This window comes from Struthio camelus, chromosome 7, assembly GCF_040807025.1.
Source record: "Struthio camelus isolate bStrCam1 chromosome 7, bStrCam1.hap1, whole genome shotgun sequence".
Classification (NCBI taxonomy): domain Eukaryota; kingdom Metazoa; phylum Chordata; class Aves; order Struthioniformes; family Struthionidae; genus Struthio; species Struthio camelus.
The window spans coordinates 36295446-36308012 of NC_090948.1; the positions used below are offsets into that span (position 1 = coordinate 36295446).

Below are 12567 nucleotides of genomic sequence, written 5' to 3' on the forward strand. Positions count from 1 at the left end.
TGTTGGTCTTGCACTGCCAGTATTGCCAGGTGAATTTCAGATCTGGAAGGCAGTGTTTTTTCTGGCTTTTGTGTTGTTAGCAGGACAAAAACAAATGTAAAATCTGAGGTTGGAATTTCAGCCCCAACTCTGAACAGACAAAACGATGTGCTTAGGTTTACTTAGAGGTGTAGTTCATTGAGCTCAGGACGTGATTTCAGCTCAGCTTACATGGTTGCAGGAGCATTGCGTTAATTATCCACGTTGATGGTTGGTGATAGGATGCCATACAGTTCTAACAGCAGTGATAGTAGCTATTCTGCCATTCTTCTGACCTGACAGATCTAAAGAATGAAGCATTTTTCATAGTATTTCACTTGAGTGTTAACAAACCTGGCTTCTAACACTGGTTATTCCTCCCCCTCCTTCTCCCAGGTGCTCAGAGGGAAATGAGGAAACATTCCTGGAGACTCTAAGAAAACCAAGATCACATCACAAGGTAGAATAACTAATCACAGTAGTTGTTTGGTAGACAAAAAAGTATATGCCTTTAAGCAGCAAGAGCCCCAGGTCTGTCTTGAGATGGTAGATGTGCTGACCCGCATTAAGGTGTTCTGCTTTGCTTCCTGGCAACGTACATTCTCTTTGCTTTGTATTTGTTGCAAACCCTCTGGCTGGGATCCTCTGGAAATAGGGGCCTGGAGAAATGGCATGATTGGCTTGAAAGATTATTTTGTTGTGACTGCTGAACCAACTGCCGTCTTCCACCAGCTCACCATGTCAGATTCACATAAGCACGCTCCAGTGCATAAATGCACTTTTAAGTTGCTAAATTCAGCCAACTGTCTCTTCACTCCTTAAGGGCTGAGATAAAGAGAGTGTGAGTGGCAGATACTGGAGGAGGAGACTAGCAGATCACAGAAAGCGAGAATAACTGCTGAATTCTGAGTCACTCAGAATCGCTTGGTACTGCCTTCATAATTCAGTAAGACCAAGAACATCATAAGGTGGGTGAATAGAAATTTAAGATTCTAGAGCAGTCACCCCAGTATCCCCCTGTCACAGATATGAAATATCAGAGCAAAATCTGGTTGCATCACTTCAAGAATTTCCTAATGAAGCAGCTAAAAGGATGTTCTCTGAGAAAGTTCTACAGTCCAACTATCTCTGGCATTGGTCAAGGTTCTTTGTAGTATGGTTGCTGCTGCCTGACTGTTTCTTATTGGCTTTTCCTCCAAGCAGACCATCTACAGATATATGTGACCTCAACCTGGAGCTTACACTAGTGGCTTTCTAGACTACCAGCTCCTTGAACTGGGACTCATAACTCTAATGAGATTATATTTCAAAACATCTAAGTGAGTCAGCCCAGTAACTTCACTTGGCTAGCAGCATGTAAACAGAAAATAGTAATAATAATCATAATCTATCCAGTTCTATTGGCTGCAATACTATTGAGGTTCATCAGAGTTAGTGCATAGACACTTGAATATGCTGGTAGCACGCAGCTTTGAATGACTGGTTACTTTTTTGAAAAACAACAAAAAAACCCCCAATTTGTAAATTCCAGTAGTAAAGCAAGCTGTTCAATGACAGATTATTTTGAAATTAGATCTCTGATTCTTCCAGAAAACAGAAGGATGAGTTCTGCATTCAGTCCTCTAGCATGGAAACAATGGCTTAGAACAATCAGATGATATCAGTTAAGATGATGCCTCTATTGCCAATGCAATGTCTCCACAATCAGACTAACTAGAATGGAGGAGGCTTGGGTGATGAAAAGATAAAAAGAACAACGCTAAGAGTCACTTAGAATCAGAGACAGTGGTGGGTAGCTGTTAAGGATGTTAAGGATGGATGGAGAAGGTGTGAAGATATGCTGTTGTAGGGAAGCGTGACACCCAAAGGAGGAGAAGGATTTCTTTAAGTATTTGGTTAAGCATCAACTTTTTTCATGGTTTGGTAATCTCTATGAGAAATGCCAACAGTTAAACATTTATCTTTCTCAATGTTACGTGACCTATCTATATTATTTGATGGTGTAGTGTTCACAAAAGACTTTAGCATAGTTTTTAATACGAAATGAGATATTTGCCATCCTTTACAGTACATAGTTTTCAAGTAACAAGTGTTTTGTTTCAAGTGGGATGCCAGAAATCCCCCCAAGGTTATAAAAGAGAAACCCTCACTTCTGAGATTTGTTAATTGTCTTATAAAATCTTTTTAGCTACCAGTGCAAATGTTAGGCATCTGCTCTAGTAGTTGCACAGACATCAGCTGACACTGAATTATTACAAGTCAAATAGGATGAAAGATGTTCTCTGCATGTTTTCTTTATTGATATCTCAAACATTTTGGTGGCATAATTATTTAGTATCTCATATTCCTTTCCCTATTAATAGTAGTTATTGAAGCACCTAATTGTCAACCTAAAAGAATGGCAAAATATTTAAAATATTGTATGTGAAGCTGAAAGATGCATGGTTTAAATTGAAATCCATAGGAGTGACACTGGAAATGAAAGCAATATTTCTCGAGAATGGATTAGTAACAAATGATTTTTGCAAACTTTCTGTCTTTTCTCAGAAGTGAAAGGCATAACTACCTGTTTGCAAGTACACACTTCTAACTTGTACTTGAATGCAATAACTGCCCAAGTAAATTATGTGTGAATTGCTCAAAATCAAATTTTCTTTGCCTCTCTGTTCATATGCATTTGCAGTGTCTAGTAAGTCTGCTAAGGAACCCTCTATCTTGAAAGATTACACTTTTTATGTTCAAACTCAAAATTTCAAAGTAAAAATAATAAAGCTCTACGCTTCTGAAATCTTCAGATTTCTTTCATCATGGACATGGTTTGAAAATTTGCTAACTTGTGTGACCACAACCATGTTTGTATTTGCAAGTTACATCAGATCTCAGAAGCCTTGAAACCATCACAGGGGTAAAAGTAAAAGAATAAAATAGTGGCCCCTGAATAGGGTACACATGGTCATGAATCATTTTACTTTTTCTTACTTGTCTTGTATAAGCAATGAAAAGTCTGAGTCAGACTCTGACTCAAGAGCCAGTGATGTTTCTTTTCATCTCTGTGCCTTGGACTCTAGTCATGCCAGGGTCCTTACCTACACAAAAAGAGGAGAAACTGCCCCTGTAACAAAAGAGCTCATTAAATCAGACCGATGCTTCATTTCAGAACAATAGTTGAACTTGTTTGGATGTTTTTCTTGATGTATTTTTGCCATATATGTTTGTGTATGCACACACACAAACATACAAAAGGCTTAAGTGCACTGAGGGAAAGCCCCCAAAATGCAAAACATACACACTTTTTGAAGCCAAATAGTAGTCCCATATTTGACGCAGATATATTTAGATACATACATAAAGGACACATTAACAGTGCCTATACACGGCCCTTTTTTCCCTGTCTTTTTGATGACTGTCAAATGATAGGAGAATCAAGACAAATACCTGCTTGCTGAAAACATGTTGAAAAACAAGTGCAAGAAAAGGGCGTTTTTTAAAGGGATTTGCCCTTGAAAGGCCTGTTGATGACAACTTGTTTAACCCACCAAGAGTAAAATCATTTAACTTCTTCAGCAAGGATTCTGAGCAAAGACCTGGTGTTCTTCTGTGCCTGGGAATGGCATTGGCATTGTATTTGGAGGCCATTTAAAACCCGCAAAGACTGGCATTATTTAAGCAAGATTATTCCTTTCTGATGTTCGTCACTAAACAGGAAAACTTACAGGGTTAACTGAAAAGTCGTGTCAGAAATTGACAAGACTGGAACAAGCAGTTAAACTTAATGTTTATTATGTAGAATGCTCTGTCACATAGTAAATATGTACATTGACAAGTGTATTACAGTATTAGCTTATTAACACACATCAGCATATATGGGGGTGTGCGCTTTGGCAAACTTTGGAGAGAGGATTCTAGCAATTTATCTTCTCCATAGCAGGAGGAAGCTGAATGTTACATTTATCTCTCCCTAAGATGTTGGCTGGCTCATGCTTTGATAGCCCACACAAGACAGAAGGCATTTTTCCCATGCTACAGTTTTGCTCAGGTCCTCCCAAACCTCTAGTAGGGAGGCCTAAACAGATTCACAGTTTGCTTTTACCTGAAAATGCCTGTAAGAGATGCATAATGCCTCTCTTGGGTATTTTTTTCAAACCATTTTCTCAAATGAGTGGGCCAGAGGATGTGTTATTAAATGATAGGATAGGTTTGCCACAAGCATAGATTAAGGACCTCTTATTCCCATCAGTTCTTGCCCCAAGGTTCAGAGTCTTTTGTTTGAAATCCGCCTCCTCTGGTTGATCTAGACATCCTGAATGACTGTTTACCTGGTGAGGCAGTCCCACTGTGCTAGTTTAATTGTTGAGTATGGGAAATGAGATTGCTTGCACTTTGCATAATAAAGTTACAGGTATTTGCTGGGACCAGAATTCATCTGTAGTCTTTACTCATAGACTTCCCAGTGGCAGCCCAAATTGATCTTTAGTAGAAATAGTCATCGGAAATGAATATACTGCCAAATAGCGAGAGAAAAGTTACATGGTTGAGGCAGTACCTTTTAATTTATTAAAGGGGAATCTTTCAGAAATCTAATTAAATGCACCCGTGAAAGATCCAGAATAAGGTAAAGGAACATACCTCCCATCAACTAGCCTCCTTGTATATATATGTATATATATATATATATATATATGTATTTATATATACTGCCTAAAATCTCATTTTCTCTACTTTGGCAAAGGAGTAGTAGCAACTCCCTGTGAATTTACAGAAGATCCATAAATAGTAGAGTTGAATCAATACCCATGGTCTTAATGATGCAATTGAAAGTACTCTGCAGCTTGAGCAATGTAGAACTTTCTGTATTACTATTTTCTTCTTAGTTGTTCCACTGGGTGGCACAACTCTTACGTTTCCTTTGCAAAGCTATCACTCAATATTTGGATATGTTAAATTATTTTGCCCTATTATTTTGTGTCTGAGTTGGCAGCTGCAGCCTTGAGTTCTGATCACGTTGCCTAGTTAGACGAAATAGGGACTTAAGCTAAATGGAAGGCAAGTGCCACTGTATTTCTCTTTAATGCAAGACAAACTAACCCCACCCCCCACCCCCAAACTTTGGGTGTCTGACTTTGAGCACAACATAATGTATTAGGAGAATGTATAGCTCTGGACTTTGGAGCAACTAAAGCTTTCCACAAACAAAGCACGCTTATTTCAAGAAAAAAAAACAAAAATGTGCACTCCCTTCACAGGAACTACCAAATGACCTGTATTTACAAAGTTCTGAGGTTCTCACCCTCTCCGGGATGGGAGTGGTAAGAAAACTGCCCTGCACTTGAAGTGGAGATACATAACATTTTTTATTAAATCCTTGTCAGCCCCAAGGAAGAAATCTAGATTCCAAATCCTGTCTGCTAAGAAAAACGTTGGTTAGAACTCATAACAGCATTTCTTTCCACGTAGTCTCCTTGCTGACAGAGAATATCTGGTTCTGGCCTCCAATGTTATAAAATGCTCTGAGAGAGTAACCTGAGAGAGACCCAGCTGCTTCTAAGCTTCCTCAGTTATAATTTTCTCTCCAATCTTTCACATCTTTCATACTTTTTTTTTTTTTAAAAAGGTATTTGCCATATTCCTTACCAGCTCTGCTCAAACAGGCAATTGATCCCACTGCAGTCCCCATTTCAAAACCTACCTTCAGACCTTAGAACTAGTTGACTCCTGATGTGATAAGGTTAGCCTGTCACCTCAGCTTATTCTCAGACAAAGGACAAACTGTGGTGGTAACAGCGCAAGCTGCTTCTTTTAAGTTCTAGGTTTGCTGTCTCTCATTATGTATATATATAATTAATGAAGGAAGTTCTGTGATGTTTAAATGAAGTGTTTTGTCAAAGTGACAACAATTCTGAGGTATTTCCAGATGCTGTTTTAAATTTGGTGTCCAAAGAAAACACACAATAGTAATGGTTGTCTCTCTGTCATTTCTCTACCTACCTCCATTTACTTTTGAACCCAGGGGTTAATTTCAGTGAAATCTGAGAGAGGAGTAGGACTCACAGATGTGTTTAAATGACTACAAAATTTAGCAAAGGTAGTGTGTGACTAGAAGAGAGCCATGCAGATGAAGACCCCCCCTTGAGAGAACTCCAGCATTCTATGTAACATTTGGTCGTAGCTAATCAGTCAAAATACACCTGACCATCCAATTAGCATTTGTGCACTGTCACCTTAGCAATAACTATGCTTTCTAGCTGTCTCTCCCAGGATGCAGCTGGAAATATTGCTGCAGGAATTGGGTCATGACAGTAGGGGACAAATCTGCAAAAAAACCCCACTTCATTAGTTATACTACTCATGCAACAATTAATTTTAAATCAAGGAAACATCTCAGTAGTCAGGCTCACATAAATCTTTCTTGCAGGAAGCTAATGCTTTTATCTTCCAATATGCTATATTATTTTATTTTTCAAATAAATATATTTAGTTCCTGATTCATTTCTCTTTTGCTAAAATCCTGATATAGTAGGTTTAGCTTGTTTGTAATGATAAAAGGGGCAAGGCTGTTAAGGGTATTTTGAATGTCAGGTGACAGGTCGAGAGGAGTAAATCAGGATAACCTGCTGAGGTTCATTAATTTAGCCATGTAAGCAAACCTCTGCACCTCATTTTTGTGTCTAGAATGCTTCAGCTTCTCCTTTCTTTTTAAGCTACAGCTGCTATGCCCCCAAATCTTTAGACACATGGGATAAATTCCCCTTGACTTCACTGGAGTTCTACAGCAAGAAATTTTGCTCCTGGCCTTCTTCAGGACTTAAATTTTGTGTTGGAAGAAAATGTCAGATTAGACTCAGGAGAAAAGAAATATGAAAAATATCCTGATGTCTAAACTGTGGGCAGTGAAAGGAAAAGAGGAACTGGTGCTGGATTATTTTAATTTAAATTACATTTTGTATTTACTTGAAAATACAAATGTGGCTTTAGCTACTCCAGGTTAAATTACATCTCTGAAGTACCGTGGGGGACACTAGACATTTAAGAGGAAGCTGACAGGAAAAGGAAAATGCACATAACAAATTTTAACTTTCTTTTACTGCTAAATTTTGTTGTATCCTGGGGCAAGATAAAGAGGCCGTATTAAATAATCAGTTCTTCCATATTTAACTTTTTTCCTCTTGTAAGGAAGTTTAAAGAGGGTGCTGGAACTTCCTTTTACAGAAGACATGTGCTACAAATATGAATTAGCTTGCCAAAGATCTTTGGTTTCTTAAGCGTATTTAATATTTGTGTTGCTTTAGCAGTCCCAGTTACACTGATATATACTGAAACCATACACACAAATCAAGTCCCTCCTTGCTATCACTTTCATTATTAGTTGCCCAGTTCTGTTGCATCCCTTGCTAAAGTGCGCCAGCTCTGCTGAGGGCATTTTGTTAGCTTGCAGATGGGCTGGCAGAAATGAAGTTCAGTTAGCGTACTGAATGAGGAGGAGGAAGTGACAGAAATGTAGTTATTAGGACATAATTGTCTGTGTAGTGATAGATGATTGAAAGTTAGGTAACGGGGGGGCTGGATGACACCCTAAATAATAATGCGTGTCTTTCAAATGGTATCTGGGCTGGGTTGCCAAGGGACTGCAGCTGTGAGAAGAGTATTCCTGTGGGCACGTAGGGGCTGTCATTCCTTTCCACAGCCTTATTCTTCATTTGAAAGCAAGACCTGTAACTACATGAGCAGCAAGTATGTTTCTGTGAAACGGAGAGGTTCAAAGCGGGGCTCTATATGAATGAGAAGGTACAGGTAAGGTGAGAGTATAAATGCTCTTGCTAGGAGAATAGTAAAAAAAGACAGATAAATTAGCTTCTCTTATATTTTTCCTTTCTCTTTTCTATGGAGACAGTGGACAGGGCTTCTCATCCCCTTAATGGCCTTTACTTTTTAAAAAGCATTTTTCATGCTGGCAAATACCAGCTCTGAACACGATTATACCGATAGAAACTTCATTTTAGTGATATTGTATTTCACTTTGTTGAAGGAATAGATGTAAGGTATGCTGGCCAAAACACTCTTTCCAGGGGAAGGTATGTCTTCACCAATTTAATTCCCGACGCTTCCGCCCTCAGCTTAGTTTCTTCCTTTGAAACCTTTGTTAGTTTAGAAAGAAGTATCAAGCTTGATTGTATACAGCAACCCCAACATTTCTTCAGAATCTGGCTACTACTCCACACTTTATTTCTTCTTTTAAGGAAATGAAGCATTTTATATTATTTACCGATCAAGACAATATCTTTGTGAATCATTATCTAAAAATAGCCCATATTTTATCCAATAGAACAGCAATAAATGCTCATAAAACGAAGCAAGAGTTCATAATTATTTGTGGTTTCTCATTAAGGTGCAAATCTAATCCTCTAAATCCTAATGAAAGAAATGGTCTACTTCTTTTTTCAAGCTGTTCTCCTAGCTCTCATATTAGCCCACCTAGCTAGAAGCATAATTAGCTTCAACATCAGAAGGACTTCAAATAGAACAGTGCTGTGGACTGAGTGGTCTAGCTCCTTTTAGGTGCTTGCCTACTGCAAAATTGTTAGACGTTGAAAGGGTTTTGTGTTTTTTTTCAGATTTCAATGTATGCCCTTACTTGCACAGGTGGCTTTTGATATTAGTATTAAAAAAGAGAAGCAGGTAGACAATTAAAATGTTTTTTCAAGAAAATTACATGACCTTAAATGGACTTGTGTTAGAATAGCAATCAAAGTGCTTTTGGTATCTGGTTCCAGGTAAGCAGTACTCAATAGGGGAATTTCCATTGATTAAAGATGATGAAGAAAGTAACAGAAATTTCATACAGTTAAGAATAACTGATTTTAGAGAACTTTGTGACCTAAAACAAATCATTACCTTACTGGTGACCTCTCAAACTGTTCTAGTGTGAGCTGTGAGGAGGAGAGCTTGGGGTTCAAGAGTGTTTTTGTCTTGAAAATGACTATTTAGGATATGTCTGTACAGTCTGCTGGATTTGCTGTTAATGTGTAGAAATTCCTGCTATGGTGTCATTAATGCTGCTGTTCTTTGGACCATCTAGCTCTAAGCTAGTGCAGATAACTTTATCTACGCTATGTCTTTGATGACAAGCATTTCCAAGCAGAAAGCGTGTTTCTCTGCGGTACTAGAAGTAAAGGCACATGAATAAGTTGGTCTGTAAAGCAAAAACAATCGAAAAGGGGCATGACCTTTGGAGGAAGTCTGGTGCCTTTTGCGTCCAACCAGTGGCATTTAGGTATCTGTTGCACTATCCCATAGGATGCCTTTCAGGCCTGCAGGTTAGCAAAGTACATAATGGAAAATGAAACAGGACCTGTGGCAGAAGGTCCAGCAAACAAACCAAGAAGGCTAACTCTAGCCAGAAAGGACAAGGAATATGGAGACTGTAGAGATTCAGGCCATGTAAGAACTTGTGGACAGAGATACAGGGAGGAACTTTACAAATGTCAAGGGACCAGAGGTGCTAAAGAGAAAATAGGCCTTGAATGAATGAGCTGGATTTAATCTTAATGAAGCCCAAAGAGTAGAGATTTTGCACTTTTACTGTAGAATCTGTTTGGGTAGGATTTTTACTGTTTTTAATTAAAAAGGTAAAGTAAAAGTCTTAGAGATGTTGAGAAAGCAGACTGACATGGCAAGATCTCTGCTCACTGAGGAGGATTTGCAAAGGCAGTGTTTAAGTGAACAAGAGAGGTTTTTATTGATGTATATTCTTTAAATGAATGTCTCCTCTAAAGTGCTCTCATTGGCTTATGAATACTCCTGAAGAGTTAAAAAAAAAATACCAGACTGCTGGAATGCCAGGATGTTCCAAGTCACCCAAGGATGACTTAAGGGAAACTGCAGAAATATGTTATCAATCTCAGAGGAAAAGATGGTAAATGAAATAGGACAGTACTCAAGAAGTTTGTACTGAAGTGAACTCCATACCAGTTAGGCCTCAGTCCTGCAGTTGCTCATGTAAGTGGTGCTGTGTGAAGTCAGCGGTTTTTCTGCACATATTGGCTTGCAAAATAGGGATCAGAATGATCTAATGCCCATCTTCTACTTCCGTATATTCACATTCGTTTAACTGCACCATAACTCACAGAAAAATTTTCTCCAGTGCTGTTCCCCAGTGGCATGGCAACACAGGCATTAGATCTACAAAATGAAATCTTTTCACGTCATTATATTAAGTAAACCTGATAGTTTGTTTAAAGAGGAAAAAGTTTGGATAAGAGAACCATGAATCCAAGATGTTAAGGTTAATGGGTCAAAATCTAACCTAAATAAAACTCTCAATGAGAGTTTTGCCTGAGCAAGGACTGTGGGATTTAGCCTTAAGAGAATTAACAAGGTACGTCAGGTCTCTTCACTGTTGTGATTGCCGGAAGCCTGTCTGGACTGTGTCCAGATATACATTCTCAATCACAGCAGATTAAAGAAGCTAATGCAGGAGATGATGTGTACTGTTTCATATTGTCTATTCTGCATCTATCTAGACAGGTACAGTTATAACTGTACAGAGAAAATAAAAGGGAGAAACTAAATTATTTTAATCTGCTGATGTTTTCCTCATCTACCTATTTTCTGGGAAAGTAATTACTTTCAAGTAGTTGTCAGCTGACTTTTAAAAATCCTGTTACAGTTCTTTCTTCACCTCAGGAATCCTTTTTGATCTTTTAAAGCTATTGTGTACCCCTCCCCTTTAAAAAAGTTCTCATAAAATGTTTACAAGTCTTGTTTATATTCCCAGAACATTTTTCATTACTCTGTGACAGCTTCACTGAAAAATTATTTTAATTATCTCAAAATGAATCGCAGAAGGAGAGGATATGAAAATATAAATCTTATGTCTGACTGTACTTTAATTGCTTCAGCTAATGAAAGAGGCATGAGATATCTACACAGTGTGAGAGCTAAATTGCATGAACAATATAACTAGTATTAGAAATGTGCTGAATCTATAGTACTCACTCTGCTTCACTGGCAAGATAAGGGGACTTTACCTGTTTTGCGGTGCTTGTTTTCTGCTCCTGATATGACAGGCTAATTTCAATGGGAAATGGTGTTGAAAACAGCTAATAATTATCTCTTCTGTCCTTTATTTCAGCAGTATGGAGTCATTAATGAACAAAACAAAGTAAATTTATGTTCCAGAAGCTGTGAGCCCTCTCTTGCCAACCTATTCACAAAAGTTTAGTCGTGTGAGTAGCTCTTATGTGACGGAGTAATGTGAGCCAATGCCTTATATGTTATTAAAGCAAGATGTCCATTGATTATAGTGAATAACCTATTACTATAAAAATGTTGATAAAGCGAGACAAAATCAGGCACCAGCAGACAGTAGAAAGGTTTTTAAATATATACACACATAAGAGATTGAATCTGTAGGCCTAATTAGGTCTTATCTGCTTTCACAGTAGAAATTTTTGCTTTGTCAGTTCCCAACCTTGTGATCTTTGACTGAAATTTATTCAAGACCGCACACAGGCATTTTACTTTTACAGACTTCTGAACTTTCAGCTGTTTAGAAGCTATTGGCTGAAGGTGATGAATTCACTGAAGAGCAAGGGTATGACGTAAAACCAGTGTTAGAACTGTTAACATTGTCAGTGACTCTTCCACCAACATAATGCAGGAATGCTGCAGGGTTATTAACCAACAAATCTCTCCTCTATAGTTTAAAAATATCTCCCAATCGGGTGCCTCAGTGAAATGCCATGTGTTATAAATGGCAAAGCTGATTTCCAACTTACAGGGATAGTGAGGAAGGACTGCTGGAGCTTTGATATTTAGCAGAGTGGTAAGGGACATGTTGCCATACACATAGCTAGCCCTAAGTAATCGTTTTCTCGCCTTAGATTACATGCTTCTTATCTTGTATTAATGTCAGAAATCAAAATCCTGCCGTTGTTTACCGTTGTCTTCATACTTTTTTTTTCAGTTTTGGGATAATGATCTTTAATAATCTTTAAATCTCAGAGTGTTTTCCCTTGGTTCACCAATATAGTACTGAGGTGTAAATCTGTGTGATTAGTAACAGGCATTAAGAGAACTAGCTGACTCAAGAAATTAGTAATGATTAAGAGAGGCTTTCACTTAGGTCAAATCAACAGTGACAGGACATTTTTGCCATCTGATCGCTGTTTTAGGTTCACACTGGCCCAGGTGCTTTGAATTTGTATAAGACATTGGCTTTTTTGCTCGTAGGTTTTACTTTCTGTGTATTCAACAGTAACAGTTTTATCTGGTGTAGCAGTGGGCCATATTTGTCATTAGTGTAAATCAGAGTGATACTGCACTCTCTTATGCCTGCAGTGCATCTGGGTCAGTGTATCTCTAATTCCATGACATGGAGGCATGAAGTGAAAATGGTAGGATTTAAACTTTTTCTAGAGATGCTAATCTATGTGTTATCCCTGGGAGGAAAGATGTGGACATTTTTAATTAATGCTGTCTTCTCACATGCAATAAAAACGCACAGGACGATCTTAGTTTCTTGAAGGGTGTAAGCCAGCATGACACACTAGG

At 38.2% G+C, this 12567-nt stretch overlaps 1 protein-coding gene across 1 annotated transcript in view; it reads left to right on the forward strand.

Annotated features, from left to right (window-relative positions):
* CABCOCO1 (ciliary associated calcium binding coiled-coil 1) overlaps positions 1–12567 on the forward strand; it is a 256921-nt gene that overhangs the window by 48801 nt on the left and 195553 nt on the right. The window contains exon 6 of the mRNA XM_068950804.1: positions 415–478. The gene's annotated coding sequence lies outside the window, so the exon portion shown is untranslated. The remainder of the gene's footprint in view (positions 1–414; positions 479–12567) is intronic.